Source organism: Maniola jurtina, chromosome 15 (assembly GCF_905333055.1).
Source record: "Maniola jurtina chromosome 15, ilManJurt1.1, whole genome shotgun sequence".
NCBI classification, from domain to species: domain Eukaryota; kingdom Metazoa; phylum Arthropoda; class Insecta; order Lepidoptera; family Nymphalidae; genus Maniola; species Maniola jurtina.
In genome coordinates, this window is record NC_060043.1 from 2517307 (window position 1) to 2532445 (window position 15139).

General features: G+C 36.6%; 1 protein-coding gene across 1 annotated transcript in view; it reads right to left on the minus strand.

Annotated features, from left to right (window-relative positions):
- The window catches only part of LOC123872428 (calmodulin-A-like), a 205707-nt gene that overhangs the window by 72804 nt on the left and 117764 nt on the right, over positions 1-15139 (minus strand). The window lies entirely within an intron of this gene.

The window sequence follows — 15139 nt, forward strand, 5'->3', positions numbered from 1 at the left end:
AAAAGTGTGTCTTTATTTAATCGTAAATCTCTCAATATTATGCGTACAAACTTACATAATCATATTGATATGCATATCAGTCTATGTAATAGTTTGCAAGTAAGTATATAGTATAATGTTAAATATGTATATTGTTAGTGTTCCTTAATAAATAAAATAAATAAAACAAATAAATAATCATCGTACGGAACCATCTCCAAGCGAGTCTTACTCGCACTTGTACGGTTTTTTAATTGTAGTGTCTTTGAATAACCACCTGGAGCGGTGCAATATGAATCAACTGGAATAGTGAGAATGACGAAGTCTTAATAAGTATATTTTGTCTGAATTCGCGAATAAAATAACATTAAAGTTTAAAGAGTTCACGAATACCCAGTTTAAATGAAAATTATATTTAAAACGTACAATAATCCATAGTAATTTAAAGCCGAAAATCGACATTTAAAATTCAAAAAGTAAAAACAAATACACATCTCGAGAACCCTTAAGTTAAGCTCACCGTACATTCACAAGAGTCAAGCACATACTGCTCGGTGAAGGACCCTTAACAGACTCTAATTACGTTGCTAAGAAATTATGAACTTTATAATTACTAGGATAGAGTTCATAGATCACGTAGCAGAAGTCATAACTGTTTGCTTTTGCTGGCAAATTGGAATATCTGTGAGCATTTTTTAAACATCATTTCTTGTTATTTTGGCTAAATTATTTATTAATTTTAAGAAAATAATACTACCTAGTTATGCTTGCTACTTCGTCTACGTGAATCTAGGTTTTAGATAAATATTTCATGGGAACTCAGTGACTTTCCGGGATAAAATGTAGGACATGCCCGTCTCCGTGACATGATATACCTAAACCAATTCTGTACCAAAGTTTGGCTTTTCTTAAAATACTTAAGAAAAATGTTTTGTAACTGTAACTTATATTAATAAGCCGAAAATCCACATTTTAAATGCAAAAAAAAAAATTTAAAACAAATATTCAATTTGCAATCCCTCGTACATTCACATACGGCGCGGTGGAGGGTCCTTAACAGACTCTAATTATTACATTGCTAAGGAATTATGAACTTTATAATTATGGTTACAGAACTCGGAGTTTAAGTAGCATTCAAATCATGACTTTCGCTAACAAAATGGAATATTAATTGTGTCATTTTTATTTTTTTAGTTATTTTAACTAGCTTTTAACTACCGGTAGGAATGACATTCCGAACCAGTTTTTCGACATGTTTTTAAAAAAAGTCAAATCATTAATTCAAATTGGGTACTTAGTACTCTTCCTGATTGTCAATGGGGATGATGATTGCTGGTCAAATTAGTGACTTTTTATCAAACGTCAAAACGCTTACTTGGTAAGAGAGCTTGTATGAAATACACAGATAAACGTTCGACGTAATTGGACGTACTTTTAAATCAATAATTATAACTGTTGATAATTAGGTATAATAATTAAAAGTATGTACAATTACGTCAATGGTTAGCAAACTTAACTATAGTAATTTTGGACATTTTAATTTGGTCATAATTATTTATTTCCAAAGAAATACTTAATTTTTGACATATTCAACGTCCCAATTGCTGAATTTGCAATACAATCATGCATGGTGATAATAATAATAATTAATCATTACGTTAACTTAAAACTAAAGCTACATAATGGTGAATACGTGGAAAACAAAATTTTGCTCCAAACGACAAACCACTCCAATTTAGGTTAATTATAAAGTTTAATTTTTTTTTCTTTATTTATTTTGGGAATTTTATACCTCTGTATATGGTTTTATAACAATTTAGCAGACTCGTCGCTAGGGCAGAGTAAAGTGTTTTCTGCAACAATGGGACTTGAGGCTAACATGAGAGCTGAATGAGATAAATTTTAATTCCCTCGTGAACTCTTTATACGTGTTGGACCTAAGTATCCTGCGTGAACTTAAAGGTTTTGTCCCATGAGAGCACAAACCAGACAAGTGCGAGTCAGACTCGCGCACTGAGGGTTCCATACTCGGGTATTTTTTCCAACATTTTGCACGATAAATCAAAAACTATTATACATAAAAATAAATAAAAATCTGTTTTAAGATGTACAGGTAAAGCCCTTTCATATGATACCCAACTTGGTACCTATAGTTATCCACCCTATAGTAACCACAAATTCGCGGTTTTCAGATTTATTCCTGTACTTGTGCTATAAGACCTACCTACCTACCAAATTTCATGATTCTAGGTCAACGGGAAGTACCCTATAGGTTTCTTGACAGACAGACAGACACACAACAAAGTGCTCCTAATAAGGGTTCCGTTTTTCCTTTAGAGGTACGAAACCCTAAAAATAACTTAACAATCATTTAAAGTCAAATAACATGCATTTTAACGTCAATAAACAACCTTATCGTAAACAATGCAAACATCATACAGATACAATGACAGTAACTGGAAATCAATAGGGCGATGTTATGCGTTCAACAATAATTGAAAATTGCTATCTCAATAATTGTACGGGTAAATAATAATAAACATTAATTAATGGTGTAATTACTGATATCACACAGTTTCAGCCCACGTACATATATATACCTACTCAGTAATTTTTGCACAATCAACGTTATAATGAGTTTTGTGTACAAAACCTGCCGCCGATTGATTAAAAAAGATAAAATAACTCCACGGGGTATTTTCTACCTGCCTCCGCAACGCAGAGTGAATATTCTTTTAATTTAAATTTTATTTATTTATAAAATGTAAATAATGTTGTATTAGTGAAAATATTGTATCCATCCCAAAAACCAAGGAAAATAACATATGTAGAGACACGAGAGCCCAAAAATTCTTTCTAGACCTACAATTCAAATAGTTAACATATCATATTACTTAAAATATTAATTAATTTATTTGAAATATTGTAAATTTTTAAATCAGGAAAAAGTTAGATTTTTTTTTTTGTAAAAATCCAGAACTTAATAACGCATTTTTGTCGTCAGCATTGACTAGTCATATTGGTCAGTATAATAATAATAATTAGTGAATAGACATTATACCATTTACGTCTCTTGTAGATAAAAATTTAAACCCTCTCTGTCCATCGATGCATTCATCTTACAACTAAAGCTCAAACAAAAATAAACTGACTAAACTTGTGTAAACTCTTAAAGAATCTTGGACAGTTGAACAATTTACATTATTACAAAAGTAACTTACTCTGGAAGTCAAATAATTGAATGCAAATGTACCGAAACTGTTGAGTAGTAAATAAATTGTTTCTTTACTGTTGAAATTTTAAATTATGAGACAGACACATTTCTGCATTAATAATATTACAAGATGATGCGCGCGACTTCGTCTGCGTGGATTTAGTTTTTTTTTAATCCTGTGGGAACTCTTTGATTTTACAGGATAAAAAGTTGCTAATATCGATTTCCGAAATGCAAGTAACTCTGTACCATTTTCCACATAAATCAGTCAAACAGATGGGCTTTTAAGAATCCCGCGGGAACTCTTTGATTTTCCGGGATAAAAGTAGCTTATGTCCTTCCCCAGGATGTAAGCTAACTCTGAACCAAATTTCATCAAAATCGGTTAAACTGTTGGACCGTGAAAAGGTAGCATACAGACAGATAGACAGACAGACACACTTTCGCTTTTATAATATTATAGTATGGATTAGTATGGAAGTATGGATTTCTGACGACCTTCCTGGCGTAGTGGTGAGAGCTGTGGTCTTATAAATAGGAGGTCTCGGGTTCGATTCCTAGCAGGGGCAATTAGGGAATGTATAATTGTTTCTAAATTGTCTCTGGTCTGGTCTGGTGGGAGGTTTTGGCCGTGGCTAGTTACCCCCTTATTGGCAAAGCCATGCCGCCAAGCGATTTAGCGTTCCGACACGATGCCGCGTAGAAACCGATCAGGGGTAGGTACGGATTTAATGAAACTGCCCTTTCCAAGTTAGCCTGCTTCCATCTGCAAAATCACTTACCACCAGCTGAGATCGTTGTCTAGGGCTAACTTGTATAAGAATTAAAGAAATTAACAAGACACATTTCCGCATTTAAGTTTTCTAGTACTATGTATTTTAGTTTTCTTTAGTTTTCTTTAGTAGTCTTCTGCATAAAGCCATTTTGAAACTAGCTATATTGGCTTTACCCTCATTTCATCGATTGCATTCTAAATAGCACTTGAATTTTTACTTGCTTTTGACTATGACTTTTCTCATGTTATTTTATGTACTAGCGACCCGACCAGGCTTCACACGGGTGGCATGTTACAATTTTAGTAGGGATCTCTAGTTTTTTCGAAAATGTAATATAGCATATTACGTAGGAATAGTGTAGCTTTCTACTGGTAAAAGAATTTTCAAAATCGGTTCAGTAGTTCGAGAGATTACTTCCTACAAACATACTCACAAACTTGACGCAATATGATTTTATCAAAATGCAAGTTGGTATTTAAAAACTAACAGCTATGTACTTAGAGAAACATTTCAAAGTAGAAATGTAGCAAACAAAAATGAACATGGAATGTTGAAATCACCGAGCGTTTTTGATCAAAACAAAAGAAGTTCAAGCGAGCGTTCTAATAGACAGCTTTAAGCCAATCTTTTTTGCTTTTAATGACTTAATAGTCGCTTTTCTTCGGACACGTTTCAACTCTCATCTATAACTTAACTTCTTTTGAACGACTCTGAAAAGCGTACAAAAGGCTTGTTGTTATCTGTGACTTTTCTAACGAAGAATGCACATTTAGAGATTTCTTTAAAACAGTTTTTGTATCAGTACTTTTTTAACCAAGATGTAGGGTTTGTAGAGTCAGAGCTTGTAAGTAGAGTTATTCTTGGGAGGTCACAAGGATCGAGCAGTGGTTACAACGGCCAGAAATAATATCACAATCACATTATGAGTTTGTTTATTGCACATAATAAACCACACATAATTATCGTCAGTAATATCTTTACACAAACTTGAATACAATTAATATTACAAATAAAAGTCTCACACACAGTGCGCGTCATTGGGAGGTTGAGCAGAGAGAGAAAGAGGCGAGGACAAGCCACAGAGTAAGTACATATGTGTGTTACGTTGTATGCATACCACATAAATATTATATTTCTAACACTTCCCCTTATGCATATAACGTAAACAGCAAAAAATAAAAAATTATAAATTACTCTATGACTACAAAAGTATACATTACATTTCTCACCCTGATATATGTCGAACACAAAGCTCATAAATAAACATGTTATGCTTTTTCTTGTCTAGAGGTTTGGTCAACACATCAGCAATCATTTTCTCTGTACACAAATATTTTACAGTCACAAAGTTGCTATTTACAAGGTCCTTTACATAGTGATAACGAATATCAATGTGTTTAGTGCGCTTGTGACAATATTCTTTACACTCTAATAATCTGTGCGCACTTTGATTGTCGTTATACACAGTTATACAGTTCAATTTTAAATTTGTAAAGAGCTCTACCAAGAAATTTCTTACAAAACTTAAGTCTTTACAAACGTCGCTTATCGCTAAATATTCTGCCTCTGTACTAGAGAGTGCTACACACTTTTGTTTACGAGACTCCCAATTTACTACATTTTTACCAAGCTTTATTGCAAACCCTGTATATGACCTACGATCAGTACAATCATTGGCCCAATCTGCATCGGTATAGGCACTCAATACCAATCGATTACTTTTTACATAGAGTAAACCATAGTCAATTGTACCTGCTAAATACCGTAAAACTCTTTTGGCAGCTGACCAATGGCATTTACCAAAACAGTTATTATACTGACTTAATTGACTACAGGTGTAAGCAATATCAGGACGCGTACATACTGACAGGTACATCAAACAACCTAAAAGTTGCCTATAGTTATATACATCATCATTTAATATATCATCTGATTTACATAACTTAAATCCTGATTGCATAGGAGTCGAAACTGGTTTACAGTCTGACATACCAAACCGGGTCAGTACTCTCTTTATATAAACTGACTGGTCTAACTTAAGTACACCTTTTTCTCTATCTCTTCTGACTCTAATTCCAAGATAGCTCTGAATAGGACCTAGGTTTTTAATACTAAATTCATGCTCTAATAAACTCAACAAAACCTTAATATGAGAGCTATCCTTATTATATATCAGGTAAAAGTCATCGACATACAATGCTATAATAATAATTTCCTTTTCTCCCTGGAAATAATACACACATGGTTCACATTTACTTTGTATGAAGTTATTTTTAGTCAACAAGTCATTAACCTTACAATACCACATTCTACTTGCTTGTTTTAACCCGTAAATACTCCTTTTCAAGAGACAAACTTTATTTTTATTTTTGCTATCAGTAAATCCCTCAGGCTGCTCCATAAAAATAGTTTCATTTAGGTTGCCATTCAGAAAAGCCGTATTTACGTCAATATGATCAATATTCAAGTCATATTCATTCGCCAAACTAAACAATAACCTCATAGTGGAGTGGCGTACAACTGGGGAAAAGGTATCAGTATAATCTATCCCTTCTTTTTGTGTGAAGCCCCTTGCTACTAACCTAGCCTTAAATTGCTGAAAATTACCTGAAGCATCACACTTCGCCTTAAACACCCACTTACATTTTACGACACTAGTCACTAGGGCGCTCCACAAGCGTCCATACTTCATTTTCCATCATAGAGTTGTACTCACGCTTCATGGCCTGCACCCACTCGTCGCGGTAAGGACTATCAATCGCCTCTCGATACGACTGTGGCTCGTCAACCAAAACATCCCATGCAAACATAGACAGATCATAGTCATCATACCTTTTAGGTAGAACCGATCGAGTACTACGTATAGGGCGCGAACCTGCAGACACATCTTCCCCTCCAGTCAACGTCGCGCGTGGTGACGTCACAGTATCTTCTACGTCATCATCCGCCGAGCACTCAACAGAGGAGTTGTGTTCGCTACCAGTGTCCCATGTATCTGTGGAAACACAAGAATTATCATTAAAACTTCCATTAGATAATATTTTGTCATCTGAATTAAAATTACTATTTTCCATTAATTTATTATTATCATTGACATTAGACAATTCATTATTAACATTATTATCACTTGATAAATTATATAATAAACTAGAATTCATAAATATTATTTAATTATTATCACAAGAATTGTCATGTCCAAAATTAAAAAATCTCTCTTCCATAAATGTGACATCACGAGACAAAAGCACTTTTCTAGGGTCACAGGGATCTGCCAGTCTATACCCCTTAGTAGTTTCAGAATAACCCACAAAAATGTAAGGTTTACATTTAGGGTCTAACTTCTTACGCTTAACGCCAGGTACCAGCGCATAAGCAAGGCAACCGAACACCCTGAGGTGACCAAGGTCCAATTTAGAACCAGTCCAAACCTCTTCTGGAATCTGTCCGTCCAATGCAGCTGTGGGAGACCTATTTTTAAGATAAACAGCCGTCATTACTGCTTCTCCCCAGAACCGCTGGTCGAGACCAGAATGTTGCAACATGCAACGTACTTTATCCATAAGGGTACGGTTCAACCGTTCTGAAACAGCATTCTGTTGAGGACAATAAGGCACGGTAAGCTGATGCACTATGCCCTGTTCACGTAAAAACCCAGACAAAGTTGAATTTACATACTCGGCCCCATTGTCACTACGAAGACATTTGATTGATAAACCAGTCTGCTTTTCAACCATATTTTTAAATTCTATGAAGCGGCTACATACCTCAGATTTGTTCTTCATCAAGTACACGTAGCTCTTCCTTGAATAATCATCAGTCAGTGTCAGAATATAATTTGCACCACCCCAGCTGCTCACCGGCATGGGCCCACAGACGTCAGAGTGTACAAGCTCCAGAGCCCTGGTTGCACGACTGGCACCACTCTTTGGAAATGGTTTTGCAACCAACTTGCCCTTAAGACAAGCAGCACAATCTGAAAGTGATTCCTCAGCCTGAAACATACAACCATGTTTTAACCTATCTCTAAGAGCAAACATACCTCTAGAGCTGAGATGCCCTAACCGTTGATGCCATAACTGCATTGGCTGCTGATGAGCTGCAACTGCGGCACTCGGTGATTCCTGCTCATTATGAAGGAACAAAGAGTGCTCCTCTTTGTGCAAATACCTATTCCTAACACACCCATTTAATTTAAAAATCCCATTTAAATTACTAGCAGTACTGATAAGTTTATCATCTATGTCAAATATAAAACAACCTCCCGAATTGAACACCACTCTTAGATCTAATTCTATTAACTTACTAACGGATATCAAGTTAGTAGTTAACTGAGGAACATACAAAACATTATTAAGAATAAGTACATTGTCATTTGATTGAATATTCACAGTCCCAACACCTTCACATAACATAGTCTCATTGTTAGCAACAGATACTGACGATGAAGTCCACTTGAGTGACACAAAGAATTCTTTCTTATTACACATGTGTGCAGTGCACCCAGAGTCCACGAACCAATCTTCCTGTCTGTGTTTAGAGAGATATGCGGCTGCCATACATTTATTATCACTGCTACTTTCTGTCACACTGTTTTTCTTTTTATCGCGCTTCAGTTTAAAACAGTTAGATTTTATGTGATTTTCCTTGTGACAGTAGTGACACTTTACTTTTCGTTTTGAAACATAAGCAGCTTCAGATATATTATGTGAATTTGAGCCGTTTTTCCGCAATTCCTCTTGTAGTAGACGAGTTCTCACGACTTCACTCGAGATCTTTGATGTTAGTGAGAACGTAGACAGATTAGACACGAGCGAGTCAAATTCCTGTGGTAGACCGCTCAGTAACAGTTCTGCTACTTCTTCGTCATCTATTTTTCGCCCAATATCGGCCAACTGTTGTACAATGTCAGAAGTGTTGTTTATGTACTTAGTCATGTCGTTGAAGTCTGTGTAGCGTGTACGATGCAGTTCACGCAACAACAAGACACGACGCAAAAGTCCCTTGTCTTCAAAAATGTCCGAAAGGTTGTCCCACGCCTCTTTGGCACTAGATGCGTTTCTGATATGCTGGTACAGGCTAGGTTTAACACTCAAGGAAATGCGCGCCAGCGCACGTTGATCGCGCGCAGCGTCAGTGACCGCGTTTGCAGTAACACAATCCCACAAACCTTCTAGTATTAAAACCATACGAATCGCAAACTTCCAGGCTAAATAGTTCTGGCTGCCTTCCAGCTTCTCAATCGCAGGAAACAAAGACGTCGTCGGCGTGACACGTGAGCCGCCATCTTCGTTTGTAGTGGGAACTTCACCACGGAATGCCATTTTTGTTTCTTCACAATAGATCAGAGTATTTGTTCATTCGTACACGCACGTGCAATCTTCTTAAGCGATCGATCGATATATTTCTCAAACACGTTGTAGTAAATCTCGTAGATTTAGATCTTGGCCCATGACCTCTTGGGAGGTCACAAGGATCGAGCAGTGGTTACAACGGCCAGAAATAATATCACAATCACATTATGAGTTTGTTTATTGCACATAATAAACCACACATAATTATCGTCAGTAATATCTTTACACAAACTTGAATACAATTAATATTACAAATAAAAGTCTCACACACAGTGCGCGTCATTGGGAGGTTGAGCAGAGAGAGAAAGAGGCGAGGACAAGCCACAGAGTAAGTACATATGTGTGTTACGTTGTATGCATACCACATAAATATTATATTTCTAACAGTTATTTGTTATTTATTGTTATAAATGTGATATACTCAAGAGCACTTACGAGCTATATATACTTTGGACTTGGGATAGGTCCCATGGGCAGCGCAAATCTAAGCCCAGCTAGGGGCTTGGCCCTACTAGAGATCTCATAACTTTTTAACAGTGAAAGCATTATGAACTTGTGAGTCTTGGCAATATTTTACATGAAATGTTTTTGGTGGGTTTTATTTTTAACCCCCGACCCAAAAAGAGGGGCGTTATAAGTTTGACGTGTGTATCTGTGTATCTGTGTGTCTGTGTATCTGTGTGTCTGTGTATCTGTGTATCTGTGTATCTGTGTATCTGTGTATCTGTCTGTGGCATCGTAGCGCCTAAACGAATGAACCGATTTTAATTTACTTTTTTTTGTTTGAAAGGTGGCTTGATCGAGAGTGTTCTTAGCTATAATCCAAAAAAATTGGTTCAGCCGTTTAAAAGTTATCAGCTATTTTCTAGTTTTCTTGTAGAAAAGAAGGTTAGATAACCCTTATGTTCATAATATTCAAGTGTCAATTGACAAATGTCAAGCTGTCAAGATGGACGTTGCCTAGATATACATAATTATTTATTTGAAAATGATTTGTCGGGGGTTTTGAAAATTTTAAATTTACACTTGTCTTTTGTTTTAATAAGAACTGGACTGTACCTGGCATGCGTTGTGATGCGACTCATGCGCCACCTTCACTATCAACCGATAGCTGAGTTAGCTAGCCTGAATCCAGCGCCTCCCTTCGACTTATTTGATGTCTATCCACCTAGTGGGAGGTCTTTCAACCCTGCACTTTCTGGCACCTCGGTCGAATATTATAAAGAGTTTGGATGTTGGCTGAAATGATTTGGCAGATGGAGATATACCCTGAATTAACATATAATACAGGTTACTTTCATCCTGGAAAGTCAAAGGGTTCGCGTGGAATTTTCAAAAATCGGATAAGTGCGAGTCGGACTTGCACATGAAGGGTTCCGTACCGTAGTACAAGAAGGAACAAATTCTGTGACAACTTTCTACATATTACGATTCAGGAGATACAGCCGCTGACAGACAGAAAGCGGAGGCTTAAGAATAGGGCGCCGTTGGTACCCTTCGCGTACAGAATTAACCTAAAAAAACTATAGCCACGCGGATGAAGTCGCAGGCATCAACTAGTTTATTATACAAGACAATGCAAGGCTTAAGTCACTGTTTGCTGTATACTGACAAACTTTTGTTCGTACGGGCAGCATTAAGCGAAAGAGACAATTTAAACTTCGTAATTACTGCACTGCAGTTTGACTGTTACTTATGTAAATACTCAGAACTTAAAACGCCTTATTCCAATTCCTCGCTTCTGACTCTTTTCAACCGGCCTCAAAAAATGAGGAGGTTCTCAATTCGTCGGAATCCTAGAATCAAAGAAATCAAAGTGATGTGGGTTTAATAAACACTGCCAAGTTAGCCCGCTTCCATCTTAGTTTGCATCATCACTTACCACCAGGTGAGATTGCGATCAAGGGCTAACTCGTATCTGAATAAAAAAAAAGCGCACTTTGACTTTACTCAGACTCAAATGAGACAGTGTTTTATCGCTAGCATGAGTCCGTCTCGTTTTATAGTTCGTTCACACAGGCTGCGTAAGTGTTGCGTAAGCGTAGACGTAGCGCGTATCATTGCGTTGTAATCTACTGTATGAAACATGGCACACCGCTTGCGTAAAGCGTGGACGTATGCGTAATTCGGTGTGTTAGGTATTTACGCGCGTCACTACGCACGTGTCACGTATACGTGCTTGGTGTGAATCGGCCTTTAGTCAAAACTTAACTCTGAGCAAAGTCAAAGCACGCTCTATAGATCTCAGCTTTAGAGGTGCGTGCCCGAAGTTGAATTCAGGACCTTCCGGATAGGCAACTGACGTCTTACTCTTAACCACTAGGCTCTTAACCACTTGAAGAACAAATAAGTCATAAATAACACAAGAATAGAGTTCCCTGTGCTCATTGGCCTAATAAAGCTTGCCGCCAGCGAGTCTCAGATGCTATAAACCAGATACCTAGTATCTGGAGACGCGCCAGGCGCTGTCATTCGTTAAATGTTAATGTACACCATACCTAATGTCATCAGGTAGGTATGCCGCACAAAGAACTTATCATATTTAGTATAATTTTATTGTCTTTTTTTGAGAGACTATTCTATGTTTAATCGACTTCAAAAAAAGGAGGAGGTTCTCAATTTGTCGGAATCTTTTTTTTTATCTTTACGACATGTAGAAAAGCAAAGCCATAATCAGTGCATATGTATTTGCGCTAATCTCAGAAAGGTTCTTTTTTTTCATGATTTTATTAAATTTACCTCTTTGTTCACCTAATTAATATTTATGTTACCCATGCCAGTTTTCCATTAGTCTCTGAGCTTAGTCATGGATGGACAGAAACACAGACGGACAAACAGATGGGTTGGATATAGTAAATATAGTGCGGCGAAGAAAAGTAAAAAGAAAATTATTTTTAATGTAAACTAGTATTAGATTACAAGAGAGCACTTCCATTAAGGAAAGGGAAAGGTTAAGGGCACTCAACTCGCATCGACACACACCATTAGGTACACACACCTACATTTCCGAATGATGAATGAATGGTGTGAAGGAAGGGTCACTATGAATGGAATTTTCGACGTGATGTGATGTTTCATGTTTATATTTACTTACCCTACTCCAAAGTTACTCTAAAGAACCATGATATCATTTCTATTACTTTATTTGGAACTTATTCATGCCCGCGACTTTGTCCGCATGGACTGCATAAATTGTAAACTCCTATTTTAGCCCCTTAGAGGTTGAATTTTCAAAAATCCTTTCTTATCGGATGTCTACGTCATAATAGCTATCTGAAGCCAAATTTCAGCCCAGATCTGTCCAGTAGTTTGAGCTGTGCACCATCAGTCAGTCAGTCACCTTGTCCTTCTATATACGTATTTAAATTCGTAGATAAAATGTGTTTTCATAGGTAAAACTGATCTTTGACGGATTATTGATTAACGGCCAAAATTAACATCAATCTGTCTGTAATCTGTCGATAAGTTACTCAGCAATGTTGTTATTCGTCAAAAGTCTTTTTGACAAATAACAGCGTTGCTAAGTAACTTATCGACAAGTTAAAGATAGACTGAGCATTAATTTTGGCCGTAAGTGTTTAAGATTAGGCATATGTTAGGAAAATGAAATTTTTTTCGCTCTACTAACTCCATCACTAAACTAGGGTATATGCACAAGTAACAACGTTCCTTACAAAATATTATATCGCTCAACACCAACCATAATATCTCTGACGTTGAATATGGACTTGGCCTGGATAAGGCCCCGTATGAATAGGCCATTCATCAAGGGCTATACTAGATCCGTCAAATCCACTCCTCGATAAAAGCATTTGAAATTCAAATTGATGCTGCCTCGTATCATTTGTGTAAAGAATCATTATTTGCAGTACATATTTTTCTTTTTTTTTTTAAGATTGACTGTCAATTTTAATAATAATCATATTTTCATTAATTTTTGAAAGTACGAGTAGGTATACATAATAACAGCTCGTTCACACAGGCTGCGTAAGCGTAGACGTAGCGCGTACCATTGCGTTGTAATGTATGGAATTGTATGAGACATGGCATACCGCTTGCGTGGCGTGAACGTTCACGTAGACGTATTGCGTGCAGTTATATCTACGGGTTCACGCGCGTCACTACGCGCGTGTCACGTGTACGTGCTGCATACGCAATTGGTGTGAATCGGCCTTTAAGTAGGGTAACTAGGTAAATATATTACGTGTATTAAAGTGGGAACTCCATTTGAGGTTATAAATGGCAGCACGAGTAGGCAAATTACTCGAATTAAAGTGGGAACTCTATTTGAGGTTGACAGAGCAACGTTGAAAGTTCCCTCAGGCGTCTTACAACTTCATACAGCTTAACAGACCCGGCGGGGATCGTAAGACGTCCTTTGTGTACCAAATGTATGTGGACAAAGTTATATGACACGGGCAATAAAATTTCTGTAATCCGCGAGTTACAGTTCCAGGGGAACTGTAATTTTATTTTATATGTAACCGCTTTACACAGAGATGGTACTTTGTAACATATTATATGTTGAATACTTTATATGCCTATTGCCTATATTATTATTATGTGTTTGGGAAAGGGATTCAAAATTTTCGAATTGTCTTATTGTCATGAAGTAACATCAACAAAAAATTATTTCCATATCCCAAAGGATCCTTATTGTATTTCGGGGGTAAAAACAACCGATATTATGTTAACCCGGAGTATTTGCTATATATATCACACACATCCCATCAATTATTATAATAATTTCAGAAGACACTTAGTTAAAATTTTTGTCTACTAACTCTTTTAATATTTACATTCTTTTGTTTATTTCCATGATGATATCATAACATCGATATAATCTAACTATGTATATTTTATTCATCGAAGTGTCATAAAGTCAAGTCAGGCTTAAAGTCTAGTCTATTGGCATATTTTCGTAAACCTACAGAAATTACATAGAAAAGTTCAAATATCACATCACACTAATGTTACAAAGGCGAAAGTTTGTGTGTTGTGTGTATGTGTATGTGTGTGTGTGTGTGTGTGTGTGTGTGTGTGTGTGTGTGTGTGTGTGTGTGTGTGTGTGTGTGTGTGTGTGTGTGTGTGTGTGTGTGTGTGTGTATCTGTGTATCTGTCTGTGGCATCGTAGCGCCTAAACGAATGAACCGATTTTAATTTACTTTTTTTTGTTTGAAAGGTGGCTTGATCGAGAGTGTTCTTAGCTATAATCCAAAAAAATTGGTTCAGCCGTTTAAAAGTTATCAGCTATTTTCTAGTTTTCTTGTAGAAAAGAAGGTTAGATAACCCTTATGTTCATAATATTCAAGTGTCAATTGACAAATGTCAAGCTGTCAAGATGGACGTTGCCTAGATATACATAATTATTTATTTGAAAATGATTTGTCGGGGGTTTTGAAAATTTTAAATTTACACTTGTCTTTTGTTTTAATAAGAACTGGACTGTACCTGGCATGCGTTGTGATGCGACTCATGCGCCACCTTCACTATCAACCGATAGCTGAGTTAGCTAGCCTGAATCCAGCGCCTCCCTTCGACTTATTTGATGTCTATCCACCTAGTGGGAGGTCTTTCAACCCTGCACTTTCTGGCACCTCGGTCGAATATTATAAAGAGTTTGGATGTTGGCTGAAATGATTTGGCAGATGGAGATATACCCTGAATTAACATATAATACAGGTTACTTTCATCCTGGAAAGTCAAAGGGTTCGCGTGGAATTTTCAAAAATCGGATAAGTGCGAGTCGGACTTGCACATGAAGGGTTCCGTACCGTAGTACAAGAAGGAACAAATTCTGTGACAACTTTCTACATATT